Source organism: Balaenoptera physalus, assembly GCF_965194825.1.
Source record: "Balaenoptera physalus genome assembly, chromosome: 13".
NCBI lineage: Eukaryota > Metazoa > Chordata > Mammalia > Artiodactyla > Balaenopteridae > Balaenoptera > Balaenoptera physalus.
The window spans coordinates 93279156-93289751 of record NC_138892.1 but is presented as its reverse complement, the minus strand read 5'-3'; the positions used below and the strand labels follow the sequence as shown (position 1 = coordinate 93289751).

The 10596-nt window shown below is 39.1% G+C and overlaps 1 pseudogene across 1 annotated transcript; it reads left to right on the top strand.

The window, feature by feature from the left end:
- Positions 1-2109: 2109 nt before the first annotated feature.
- Positions 2110-9470, top strand: LOC309641238 (ADP-sugar pyrophosphatase pseudogene; annotated as a pseudogene). Its single transcript has one exon. The product of its transcript is annotated as an ADP-sugar pyrophosphatase pseudogene (transcript).
- Positions 9471-10596: the final 1126 nt, after the last annotated feature.

Sequence of the window (10596 nt, the reverse complement as noted above, 5' to 3'; positions counted from 1 at the left end):
CAATAGCCAAGATATGGAAATAACCTAGGTGACCAATCAGAGAATGAATAAAGAAGATGTGGTGTATACCTACAACGGAATATGACTCAGTCTAAAAAAAATAATGAAATCTTGCCATTTGCAACAACATGGATGAACCTGGAGGGTATTATACTAAGTGAAATAAATCAGACAGAGAAAGACAAATACCATACCGTGTGATTTTCACTTAATCTAACAAACAAAGAAAATGAACAAACAAACGTAACAAAACAGAACAAACTCATAAAAACAGAGCAAATAGGCAGTTACCAGAGGGGAGGAAGTTGTGGGAGGAATGAAAGAGGTGAGGGAGATTAAAAGGTACAAACTTCCAGTTACAAAATAGATGAGTCATGGGTATGAAATGTACAGCATGAGGAATATAGCCAATTATAATATCTCTGTATAGTGACAGATGATAACTAAACATATCATGGTGATCATTTTGTAATGTATAGAAATATTGATCGAATCACTATGTTGTGCACCTGGAACTAACGTAGAGATCTAGGTCAATTACACCTCAATTTGAAAAAGGTATGTAGACACTGAAAGGAAATACATCAAAACGTTAACAATGGTTATCTCTGTGGGTTGGGGATTATGGGTGATTGTTAATTTTCATACTTCTATGTACTTCTAGTTGTCCACAATGAACATGTTTTGCTTGTAAAATTAGAAAGAAAACAATACCATTAAAATAAATATCATTTAAAAATAATAACTCCCGCCCAGAACCCCTCCCAAATTCTAGAGTTCCATATCCAACTGCCTACACAGCATCCCCCTCGAATATCTATTATCTCAAACTCAGCATGTTTAAAACTAGACTCCTGATCAGTTTTAAATAGCAAAAAACTTGACGTCATCCTTGATACCCACTTCCTTGCTCTTTCTCTGAGTATAATTCAGTCCATAAGAAACTCCTGCAGCTCTGCCTTCAAAACTTTTCCCAAATCCAACCACTTGCCACTCTCCATCTGCTTCCTCTCCGGTTCAAGGTACTCCTATTAAATTTGTCCCAAGTTACTACAATTGCCTTCTCCTTGTTTCTGTTTATGCTGCCCCCCATACTGTCTATTCTCAACACAGAAATTGGAGTGATCTTGTCTCTCTTCTGCTCAAAACTCTGCAGGGGCTTCTACTCTCAGAGTAAAAGCGCAAACGTTTAAAATAACCTAAAAAGCCCGATGTGATCTGGCCTCCCATCGGCCATCTCTCTGATTTTCACTCCCATTATATCCTCCTATACTCAAAACACTCAAGAAACACTGGCCTCCTTTCCTTTCCCTGAACATTCATTCCAGGCATGCTTCTTCCCTGAAATCTTTATCAGACAGCTCCTTCTTTCCAAAATGTGCTTTTGTCCCATACATCCACTTGCCTATTCTCTCACCTCTTTCAAGTCTTGGTCAAATGTTTCCATCTCTGACAGGCCTGCCTGGACCAGTCTGTGTCATATTGTAACTTGCCCTGTCCCCAGACACATGCCAGATCCTTCCCACTCTGCTCTACATTTTTTCTTATATACTTATCACCTTTGAACATTCTATATGATTTACTTATTTCTTTTGCTTATTATTTATGTTTTGTATCCTTTCACTAAAACACAAGGCTCTAAAGAAGTTTTGTTCACTGACAGTACAGCATTGGATCCAGGCAAGAGGAGTCCTTGCCCTGGCGCCCTCGCCTTGGAGAAGCCTACTTCCTCCAGGTGTGGCTGAGCCACACCCAAAAGCCTCATTCTAGACCACATTCTAGGTACACATGACCCCTGAATTCCCTGCCTGAACAGCGTTTGCAGGCCTTCTAAGGGTCCACTGACCTGACGTCAGACACCACCACCAGGGTGAACAATGCCTAGGCTCCAGTGGTGCCCGAGGGCAGGCTGCTTGCAGTGTGTATGGATGCAGCTTGAATGTGTCAGCTGGAATGTCCACAAATGTGCATGAGGCCACTGACAGTGCAGGAAGGATCCAGGGGTAGGAAGAAAAAGCAGGGCATATAGAGGGCTCAGGAGGAGGAGGCAGCCCTCTTTAGGTCACCATAATCCAACATGGATCTCCAAGACATCCAAGACACCTGTCCTCCCAGGTGTTTATGAAGGAGAACAAATCATATTGTATTTAATGGCTTCTTAGCTTTATTTATAACTTTTAAATTTAGGCAGATGGTATGTAGGTGTTATGGATTGAACTGTGTCCTCCAAATTTATAAGTCCTAACCACCTGTAACCTCAAAATGTGGCTTTATTTGGAAATAGGGTCACTGTAGATGTAGTTGGTTAAGATGAGGTCATACTAGAGTAGGGTGGGCTCCTAATCCAATATGACTGGTGTCCTTATGAAAGGAGGAAATTTGGACACAGACCCAAACCTAGAGGGAACACCATATGAAACCATGACATAGAGATTGAAGTGATGCATCTATAAGCCAAGGAACACCAGCAAACTACCCAAAGCTAGGAGAGATGAATGGAACAGATTGTCGGAAGGAACTAACCCCTTAATTTCAGACTTTTAGGCTCCAGAACTGTGAGACAAAAAAATTTCTGTTGTTTAAGTCACCCAGTTTGTGGTACTTTGTTTCGGCAGCCCTACCAAACTAATTTAACACTGAATCTTCATCTGTTCTGTTGTTCCAGCCCTGACGAATATCTGGTATGTAGTAGATGCTCAATAAGCCTTTATAAATTAATGCCTGAACAAATGATTGAATGACACACCAGTGAACAAGAAAAACAAGGCTCCTAGTCTTAACTCTCATTCATATCATGTTTTACAGCTCTTTTAGCCTTTTTATATCTATATTTTATTTGCTTTTTTAAGAAGTCTAATGAGATGGGGAAAGGGGAGATTATTACAGTTTTACAGAGTAATAACATTCAAATGCCTCCTAGCAGCATAAACTTTCCATTCAGATGAATTCTTGAATGGAATGTATACACACACATCCGGGGAGGAGGGGAGATTTTTAAGTTAAGCGGATGTGAGGGACCGGAAGCACTGGACAGTTGGCCACCCCATCAACCCCTGCCCCTCCATTCTCACCTTCAAAATCCCTGAGAAACTTCCACAGAAAACTAAGACATCTCAAAAAGCACAGGCTAAAAGAAACTGACGATCACAGATATGCTGTGGCTACTGCTATCAAACAATGAAGGGGTTGTGGTGACAGACTCATTTCTAGCAAATATGGTTGAAGGTCAGGACTTGAGTCCCAGAGGAAGTGGATTATCGAAGAGCTACCACTATTGACACATTATCAAGGCCCAAAGTGAAGATTCAATAGCACATGGGAGAAATTCTAGTGATTAAAGCAATTGCCCAGAAACTTTAACCCTCATATTGTAACACGTGTCACAAAAAAGATATATTTTATTTCTTAACATAGGATCCTGTATGCTGTCAATATATTTTAGATAAACCAATTAAACCTAACTAATGCTTTTTCTCTTAAAAAAATGTTGGGGCAAACACAGCATTAACACAGAAGTTTCAGCGGACCAAGAGACACTGCTTAGACTTTAGGCTTTGGTAAGAATGGGCCAGGTGGATTAATTAACCTTGGTTATAATGGCTTAGATTGCACCAACTGACTGGTTTTTATCATTAAAGGGATGTAACATTAAACCTTAGGCATTAATGAGTACAGACCTCGTAAGATTTCGTCCTTAGAACAAAATAGACTATAAGAAAAAGATAACCCTTTTTAAATTTCCTTAAATAAGCTTTTTAAGCTTTAGGTGATAAAAAAAAAAAAATTCGGCTGCTTTCTTTAATGGATTTCTCAGCTACATCTCAAAACAACTAGGCCAGAAATCTTGAACAGTAGCTGAATTCAAAGTGTGCTACAAGCTCTAGTAAAGTTAAAGCTTAAAATTCTTAACTCCAGAGACTTGCCTACTATATCAACTTCCTCAAACTGTGTTCATGTTCATATGTGTGTGTGTGTGTGTGTGTGTGTGTGTGTGTGTGTGTGTGTTATTTTGAAGTGACCTTAGGGTAACAGCAGTGGAGGAAACAAGACCAAACTTGAATTCGTGTGTCATGTCCACAGCCTTAGGTTACAGAAACAACACAGTCTCAAGGAGACTCTGTATTTGAAAATTAAAGAAACTAATTATTAGAGTTTGGAGGTTTGAACCATGCCTCCAGTCATAGAAGGGATGTGGATTTTATTAATATTTAAACCAAAAAGAATGGGGATTCTTTTTATAAAGAGAATATGCCCTCTTTCTAGGCTGAGGTCAAAATATAACTGACTGAGATTATTAAATGCCCCAAAACTGGGAAAGCAATTTAAAGGTCTGTGCCCGTCAGCCTCTTGCTCTGAAATTCTGATTTACCCCAGGAATCAAGAAGGAACTGGAATTTCTTACCATCAGAACAAAACTGGTAGAAGAAGGAAAATAAAATAAAAGACGTCAAACAGAGTAGTAATGAGAATGATATTTCCTTGAAAGAAATATTGGGATCTTAAAACATAAGCTGGGCAGATATGAAGGGGAAATGAGATGTTAAGAGCCAGGAGAAAGAACTATAAAGTTAAAAAGGTGATGGACTTCAATCCAGTTTCTCCTGAAAAAGGTAACAGAAAAGGGCAATACATTTCAGTTGTTACTAGTTCAGAAGGGAGGATGGGTACCTAAAAAAATCAATCAGATAAAAAGAGGAAAGGCAGATATAATGGAGAGCAGATATAATGACATCCTGGAGAGAACTAAAATTAGAAAAATTTTAAAAGATCCCTCATAAAGCAGCAGCATTTTGTAAGAACAACTGGGAAACCATCCCTTAAAAACTGACAGAGTGATTAAGTGATTAAGAAAATCTGGTCATATTTGAGAGGGAAACCCAGGAAAACAGGTGTAAAAGACTCCAAGAATTATTATGTAACTTTCAAAGGAACAGAAGTATTGCCAAGGGGGTCTAGGGAAACATATTTGGAAAATCTCTGGAACTGGTACTCTAAGGGAAAATGAAACAAAGAGATGACTTACTGAAGGGAAATCAGACAGGATGGTTACAGGTCAAGACTTAGTATGGAGCAAACGTTGGTCTGAAAGGAACATTATCTTTTAGGTGGGACTAACCTACTCAAGAGGATCAAGATGGTCAAGGCTTGTTTGAACAAGGGATGTGGAACAAACATGGAATTCACTGACTTCATCTTTCTCAAGACAAAACTTTGAGAGTAGAAAGAAAAACAAATGCCTGGGCCAGAGAGCAAAGGGAAAGGAAAAGTAAAAAAGGCACTCAGGTCCAGGAAACAATGTTATCCTATGTGAGCTATGGGAGTAAAGAGACCAAAAGTTGAAGCTGAATAAAAAGTCAGAAATACAGCTCAAACGATCTGAAAAGAATATGGAAACAATAAGAGGGAAATAAATAGCAAAGCCTAACCTCATATCATCAGAAAAAAAGACTTTAATTGAAGAAAATACTATTCAAGACTTGGGAAGTTTTAAAAGTGAGATATGAAAGTGTTTTGAAGATCTGATGGCAAAAATATTAATTATCGCTAGACTCTTACTGTTCATATATGTCAACTGCAACTTCAGGTAAGGAATATGCTGGCAGTGATCCTCCAAGTAAAACAAATGAAGTGATGGGGGTGAAAAATATTCCCTAGGACACAGGTGCCAACTGGAAGAGCTCTCACTGATCAAGGCTGGACCAAGTTGGGCAAGGAATATTAGATTATAATTCAAAGTATAAAATAGTTATCCATAAACCCATACTGATATAAATGACTGATTAAATAAATAAATGGGGGTGGGAGGTTTGACTCTACCATGTAGAAGAATTCCAAACAATTTATATAGATACTCTGCCTTCTAGAAGGTAAAACGTAACTACCAACTCTTTAAGTGTGGGCTGCACATAGTGACTTCCTCCCAAAGAGTAAGGCATGAAAAGCAGGGAAAACAGAACTTTACAGAGGAGAAACTTGACAAACTCTACTTCAATCAGGTAATAAAGGTCCATATCAACAGTGAAAAGTCATGTTGATAGAATGTACCTTTGATAAGATTTTATGAAAGTGGCACTTTATCTCTGAGGTCTTCCTTCCAAAAACTTGTAGCCTTGGTCTAATCATGAGAAAAGCATTATTCAAACCCAACTGACAGACATTCTACCAAATACATGACTAGTAGTTCTCAAAACCATCAAGTTCATCACAAACAAAGAATGTGTGAGAAACTGTCACAACCGATAGCAGCCTCGGGAAATATGACTAGTAAGTGTAATGTGAATCGTAGGTGGGACCCAGGAACAGAAAAGTGACATTAGGTAAAAAGTAAGGAAATGTGACTAAAGTATGGACTTCAGTTAATAATAATGTAGCAATACTGGTTCATTCATTGTAAGAAAAGTATTATACTAATTGAATATGTTAATAATATTGGTGGAAAATGACATCAGCAAAAATGATGGAGTAGGAAACTCCAAAGGTCTATCCCTCCATAAAAAGCAGCAAATAAGCTGGTAAACACTATCATTCAACATTTAAGTCTAATATCCATTTGAGCTAATTTTTGTATATTGTGTAACTTAGTCAACTTTTTTTTTTCCAGATTGCCTTGGGTCAATAACCGTGTTTCTGTCATTTACTATAGACCTTAGGCAACTCAATGTTTCTGAGCCTGTTACATTAACAATGAAATGTAGGATTGCTGCAAGGATTTAGGTTATTTTCTATTTGTTTATTTATTTATTTATTTAGGCTGTGCCATGCAGCTTGCTGGATCTTAGTTCCTTGACCCGGTCGGGCCCTCAGCAGTGAAAGTGGGGAGTCCTAACCACTGGACTTCCAGGGAATTCCCTAATTTCTGTTTAATATCAGGCACATGTTAGGCACTGCTAACACTGCAGAGATGGAACTCTCATGTTAGAAAAGGGACTGTCCTGGGAAAAGAATAGGAATAGTGACTGAAAGTGTGAAAGTTAAATTGTATACAAATGGGAAGTAGAAAGAGGGCACTAGTCCCTGAAAATGTGTAGGTTTTTAAGGAATTTAACACCAACTCCCACCACTACCACCATCACCACCACGTGCTCAACTGGTGTGTAAGAATGCAAGACACAGAGAAGACCAATCTCTCATAAGCTCAAATTCCACTTTAATCTACCCCTTTGATGTTTTAAATGGAAATTTCTAGTGGCTGGTAAAAATAGCTTAACTCTGAATACTACAGAGGGCTCAAACTTCATGGCCTAAGAATCCAGAATGCATCATAAGAATGTTTTCTTTGCTGGTACAAATATTTCCAGAGGGTTATTACTTGGAAAGAAAAGTAATTCAACAAATGCTTATGCACTACCCCAAAATATGGACTTTTAATAACTCCTGAAAAATGGAATCCAGTTCATATATTCTCCCAATAAAATGTTCATTGTTCAAGCCCATAAGGGCTTCACTAAACGTAAGCGATTCCATTTTCTGGATCCTAATCCACAACATGAGCTTTTTGCCATTGTGGCTCCCAGATAACCCCTGAAATCTGCATAAAGGTTTTGAGTGGAGCCCCTGGAGGCACTATCTAGGGTGCATGTGTCTGTATCCCTCAAAAACACCATACACTCCCCCCTACCCAAAATTAAAATAAAGACCTCCTTTTTACAGCTACAGGGAGTTTCTCCACTCTTCTTTTCAAAAATAGGGCAACTTTATGTCTCAGCAATCAACATCAGTGGCCTCCCGTGGTCACTGTCCCCCAAACAAAAGTCGGGGTAAGTCTAGATTGTGCTCTGCATGTTTTCTATTTGAGGCCCTAAACAACCAGAAGCAGGAAAAAAGTAAAGGTCAAAATTAACAACATAACAAAACTTTCCTGTCACTGATCACTACAAGGTAATGAGAGTAACAAAAGGAAGAGTCCAGGTTTATGTTAATGCCTTCCAGCCAAAGACCACCAGAAACACACACAGTAGGTCGATTCTTCATTGCAATGAGGGAGACACGCAAATGAAGAACCATGGGGTGTCTCAGTGAAAGGGTGTTGGAAAGGACTTACTGTTGGATTCAGGCTTGTGTCAGATGATTTGGGAGAGGGTTCAAGGAAGTAGGTGAAGAATCCGACAGTCATTCATGTTTCCTGGGGACTGTTTGGCACTTTTGTGTTTGGACAATATTCATGCTTTTGTCAGATGCTCTGTCATGATTACAGACTGGTTCTGTTTTTCTCCTTACCCACTGTGGTCACAGAGTGGCCTTGTCAGGTGCTGATGTGAAACTGTTCAGGTTTGGCAGACGAACACCATGGCCTGACTGTGAGTGTCAGGCCAGCTCTTAGCACCACCAAGGCCTCCCTGACAGCACAAAGTCACTTCCTAGCTGTCACTTTAATCAGTTGTATGGAAACATAAACCAAGGAATGTAACCTAATCTAGGAGATCATGGATGGCTTCCCTGAGGAAATGACATTTAAACTAAGAGCTTAAAAGTTAAAAGATCTTCTGTTACCACAGCCCAGGGGTTCATTTTAGCTGTTTCTTATGTTTTCTTCTGCTCCTCAACACTGTTATTTTTCTACAAGTGAATTAGGAATATTTAAAAAAAGATAGATTTTGTCTTCACAGTTAGTGAGCTGAGTTTGAGTGGTACCTGAAGAAAAATGAGAAAAGGAAATACATCATTTTTCCTTCCTTATTTCAAATCTTATTGGTATAAATGAGAAATAAGTTTTTCCTGCTGCAAGAATTAATGAACTCTTTGCAAAACTCATGTGATCACAGTCTTTAAACCTCATGAAATTCCAGATCTTCAAAAGGCTTTAGGGGTTTAGAGAAGGTTAAATCCTTGGGTTAATGGGTTGAACATCCCACCTGTTATTAGGTTGAACAATAGATATTATAAATAAGATCCTTCTGAAATGGGTCACACTTAAAAAAACAACTTATAGGGATCCTACTGACCTAACGAGAACTTGGGAAACTGGGAAGCATAACCACCATGTAAGGATAGTCGGCTGATGGGGAGGTGGTTACCCCAGTGCTGCAAACAACCAATGTATCGTTCTGGTGAAGCAGTTCCAACCACCAATGGGAGGCTGCTGCCTTGAATTCCCCATGGGTCTCATCGATGACAACAAAAGCCCAGAAGCAGCTGCTCTTTGGGAGCTTGAGGAAGAAACTGGCCATAAGGGCGATGTTGCTGAATGTTCTCCACCTGTACGTATGGATCCAGGTTTGTCAAATTGTACTGCACACATCGTGACAGTAACTATCAATGGAGATGATGCTGAACGCGTAAGGCCTAAGCCAAAGCCAGGAGTTGGGGATTTTGCAGAAGTAATTTCCTTACCAAAGAATGACCTGCTGAAGAGACGTGATGCTCTGGTAGCTGATGAACATCTGACAATGGACACCAGAGTCTATTCCTACCCTCTGGCACTGAAACATGCAAACACGAAGCTGTTTGAAGGGCCCTTCCTGAAGTTTTAAGGCCAAAGGACAGTGGCCACGTTTTTGTAAACAGAACCACCAGGCCTCCTTCGCTAAGAGTTTGTATTCAGCTTAGTTTTAATGTAGATTTGAAAGTAGCTTTTTCATAAAATAAAAGCAATATGAATAAATTCATAAGTAAAGATCCTCCTGTAATCTGGCAAAATAGAAGCAGGGCCTCTGAGAACTGGCTGTGCGTCCCTCCTGGGAAGACTGTGCCCTAATCTTAAATCCAGAGAGCCCGTGAGTGAGGATCTTAACGACTATGCACTGAGTAATCTGGGACATCTGACTCCTTATGGGTTGGATATTTGAATTCCCAGTGACATTTTTATTTTAAACATTTAGTTCTGAGGCTAAACCATGATAATAGTAAAACATGGTAGATGTGATTTTTTTGTATATTTTTTCGGCCATCAACTGATAATGCATTAGTAAACATCTCAAACAAAGAATCGTTTTTGTTATTTTAGTTATAAATTCAGATTTAATTTCAACAAATACCTATGAGGGCCCCCTAATTTGTCAAAAATTGTACTGGTGATTTCATCTCATTACCATGCAACAATGTGGTAGAACAAGTATTAGTGTGCCTGGTTTTTTGAAAAACAGTTAATAATGAACCACATTCTTCTACATATGACATTTAGTAAAGCAAAGTCCTGCTGATGGTGAGAAGCCCACTTTATGAAACAGCACAGGAATCTCATCTCTGACCAAGAGGCAACCCTCAATGTGCAGATTCAGAAACACTGAAAATTCATTCAGAGATCCAAGCATGTAAGTCCCCATAGTAGATCTTTTTTATAGATTCAGAGTCTGGAGGCAGTTTGAATGCAAATCAAAATCATATGCACTCATAAGAGTGTCTGTATAATTACAGGGTACCCAATCCATTGCACAGCATCCGAGAACTAGTCTGAGAATGCAGGGGCTAATTGCTCTCCAGGATTCAAAAGGGCACCAAACACCAGGGAATCTAATTCCATCCCACTACAATATGCAGTAGTGGGTGTCTAGAAATTAAAACACTCCTAGATTTCATATTTATACTGCCAAATACTTGCCAACCTATCTTATACAATCAGACATATTTTAGCATCTTGTAAATTCTACTAATTAAACA